This window comes from Chrysochloris asiatica, unplaced genomic scaffold (genome assembly GCF_000296735.1).
Source record: "Chrysochloris asiatica unplaced genomic scaffold, ChrAsi1.0 scaffold00275, whole genome shotgun sequence".
Lineage (NCBI taxonomy): Eukaryota > Metazoa > Chordata > Mammalia > Afrosoricida > Chrysochloridae > Chrysochloris > Chrysochloris asiatica.
Window position 1 is genome coordinate 1695606 of NW_006408793.1, and position 4130 is coordinate 1699735.

Sequence of the window (4130 nt, forward strand, 5' to 3'; positions counted from 1 at the left end):
AGAAGAATTGATACTTTTGAGTTATGGTGTTGGAGGAGAATATTGAAAGTGCCATGGGCTACCAAAAGAACCAATAGATCCGTTTAGGAAGAAGTGCAGTCAGAGTCCTCCTACAGTGTTGGTGGGACTGCAAAATGGTCCAGCTACTCTGGAGAGCAATGTGGCGTTTCCTCAGAAGGTTGGAAATAGAAATACTTTATGATCCAACAATTTCTCTACTTGGTATTTACCCATAAGAAATATGAGCCATAACATGAGTAGATACTTGCACACCAATGTTTGTAGAAGCACTATTTGCAATAGCAAAAAGATGGAGACAGCCAAAGTGCCCAACAACTGAATAATTAATAAACAAACTGCGGTACATACACACAATGGAATATTATGCTACCTTGAAGAATAACAAGGAAGCAGCAAGCCACCACATAACATGGATAAAACTTGAGGATATTATGTTGAGTGAAATTAGTCAGTCACAGAAGGAGAAATACTGCATAGGACCACAACTGTAAAGGACTAAGAAAAAGAACTCACCTTAAAAGGGGAAAGAAACAAACTTGCTGATGTATGGGATGTATGGGGTGAGGTGAGGGAAGGGAGGGGAAGATGGATCACATGGTAGGGAATAGACAAGACACAGGATAGCTTGGGTGCTGGGGGCGGGGGACAATTCACAAGAAGGGGGAGGGGAATGGAAGAACAAGGCAGATGGGAAAACAGTTAGGCATGTTTGCATGGGCTAAGTGGGACAGGTAAAAAATGATGTATACACAACCTTGGAACAACAGGGCTTTGGGATATAGGGATTGAGGCATGGTTTGAATGGGTAAAATAGGGGAAATAATGTTAAGATGCTGGGCTTTCTTTTGAATCTTGGTTTCCATTGCCTACCATTGTAAAACAGATACTTGAGGAGGAGAGAAAGGAATAGCCAGAAACATAACAATAGAAAGATTGTAAGTCTGTATAGCGTAGTGGTTACGAATCAGGTTGTGAACTGCAAGGTCAACAGTTCGAAACTACCAGCTGTTCCATGGGAGAAAGATGAGGCTCTCTGTTCCTATAAAGATTTACAGCCTCAGAAACCCTGTGCAGCATCGCTATGAGTCGGGACTGACTCCACGGCAGGTAACAACAACAACATTCAGCCTATAACTGATTGGAATACCTTAAAGGGGGCTAGAAGTTTCCCAGTGAAAGAGGCTTCCTGTGAATCCTTTGCATTGCATAAGACCATAGGTAGAGCCTTGAACTCCATCCAGAATCTTCTAAGGTGGGAAATTTCCACTTGAAAGGACAAGTAGACCAGCCTGGAGTGGCTAGAAGAATAGAAGATGTTTTGTGAAAGGAAGACCAGCAGGAAAAATAAAAAAACAATAATGGCAGTCTGGTTGACTACTACAAGAATGAGCAAGCTGTTCCCCTGGGAGATATCAAGGCAAGTGGTCAGTTTCCTTCAGAGTAAACCCCCTTCCAAGACTAAGACTCAAGGGGAATACACGAGCAGGCATGTGGTCTGGCTGACGACCACGTTGGTCACCGATAAGGGGAAGTGGGGGAAAAACAACAATGAAGTTGTGAGTTAAGTCCAACCATGTTCAATGACTCCTGTGAACTCGGGCTGAGACCTGGTTGGCCAGCAGTATGGCAAGACTTGGGGACTCCTAGGCCCAGAGACAGTGACATGACCACAGAGGACTAGAGCAGAGAGTGAAGCATCCACCTGATATGAGGCAAGGGGAGATGCAAAAGAACACCCATATTTGCAGATAGTACCCACTTGACATGGTTTCAGTGCCTGTATGATGGGAACTTGACTAGAAAAAGAAAGAAGAGGAAAAAAAGAATAATCCACTACAATTTGATGAACTTGACCTATACTATGGATGTAGTAGCTCAAAAGAGGGAATACATCTTTACAGCAAGGGTCATTCCCACCCGCTATGTACACAGGATTGACACAGATGGGCAACTTAGACATTGGCTACCCAAAATGAGGGGACTACAAAGGCAAGAAGTGACTGGCTTACAAGGTCTCAAAAGAGAGCTTAATTCTGGGAAGGAGCGGGGCAGGGAAATGTTGAATCTCCTATGAGTGGTTTCCAATCTGTTGGGAAGGGGCTGACGAAAGAGATGGGGGTAAGACTCTTGTGGTACAATAGTGAATAATTGCTATCAGGACTGACTGTGAAAGTCGGAAATGCAAAGGTAGATATATTGTAACAAAAGGAGGTGAGTAGTTGATTTTGCAGTCCAGAAGTGGAGGTCCCTGGGACCATCAAGGGAGAAGAGCAGAGTGTGGGACCTTATCTAGAGAAGCAGTGATACCAGAAATGGAGGCAGAGACAATGACGTGGAGAGATGGAGCAGCTGGGGACACTGGACTCAGGGAAGGAGAAGGGCTGCATGCTGATGGCCAGGGGGCGGGGTGCAGGCTTGTGGGGTATACTCTTTGGTTGTTTGATGATGCATGGAGGGAATTGTAATCATTGCAATGAAATGAAATATGATAGGATGAATGTAAAGCTGGTGTTCTCCCATGTAAACTATCACATAATTCACAATAAAAACTTAAAAAAAAAAACAAAAAAAGATCATCTAATAAAATTATATTTATTGGGAAAACAAGATGGTGCTTTTCTCAGAATGTTGTTGTTGTTGTCAGGTGCCATTGAGTCGGAACTGACTCATAGCGACCCCATGCACAGCAGAACGAAACAATGTCCGAACCTGGGCCAACCTCACTACCGCCGCCACACTTGATGCCATCAATGATGCCACCTGGCCGATCCATCTCATTGGAGATCTTCCTTTTTCTCTGACCCTCCATCCTACCCAGCATGGCATCCTTTTCCAGCGCCTGTTCCATCCTGACAATATGGCCAAAGTATGAGATACGAAGCTTAGCCATCCTGGCCTCCAAGGAGCACTCTGGCTGCACTTCTTCTAAAGAGGTCAAAGACAAGAAATGGAGCTCACAGTGGGGGGAGAGGGTTATCTAGCTGTAAGGATGGAGGATGACAGAACAAGGTGCCTGATGGTAAAAAACATCCCAAGAACAGTGCCAGCTTGATTCTGGCAGCAGAGGTCCAAGAGCATAATACAAGCTTTGTTACCTTAAGTGCCAATGACTAAGAAAACCAGTCCTTGTTGGTCTTGGAGCAAGCAGTGAAGAAAGAAGCAGAGGAACACATTGTCTGACTCTACCAAGATTGTGACCATTATAAGTATTTACATATGCAGAAAAAGGCCTCCTTCCCTGAACAAAGCTCTAGGTTCTTACAGCAGAAACTTCTCAGAAGGACATCTCCATTTAAACAGGAATTGGGCAGCTTTGTTTAAACTGAGTCCATCCATCTAGAATTATCTTCGTAGAAAACGTCCTCCGAGGGATTGAAAACAGAAGCACACCATCAGGTCAATTCCAACTCATAGATGCTCTATAGGACACAGTAGACTGCCCCATAGGGTGCCCAAGGCTATGCATTTTTATGGGAATAAACAGCCTCATCTTTCTCCCAAAAAGATGGCTGATGAATTCGAGCCACTGCACTTTTTGGCTGAGATTTTTAACCACGGAGCCATAAAGACTCCTCTTCAGTTTATAACTCCCAACATTTCTCACATCTGAGCCCCCTAGTAGGGCTGCCATAATGAATTCAAGAATACCAACAACTGTGAGCATTTTTGTTTATGAGTTCATCATAAGTCAAAATGGATTGGAAGCCAACCAACAACTACAAGTATGGCAGACTTCACCTCTACAAAAGGATGTGCCAAATATTCCCTTCTGGAGAGGTGAAAGTGAAGAGGAACATGGGAATAGGGCTTTGTTCCCAACGACAGGGCAGGTAGAGGCAGAGACCAAATTGCAGGAGTCCTTTGTTTCGAGCAGGACTGGTGTGCCTCCTTCCCTCCAGACTTTGACTCTGTGGCTTAGGCTCAGGAAGATTACAGACCAGCAGCATGACTTGCCTTCCCTGATTTCCATAAGGATTAAGTATTTTGTTTCAGGTCACAACTCCTAAAGTGCATCTGAGATACACACCACCTTCCAGGACCTGACTCGGGGCAAAGAAGGGTCAATGAGAGCACAGTAAACACCAGGAGAGGTTTTCTCTTTCCTTCAA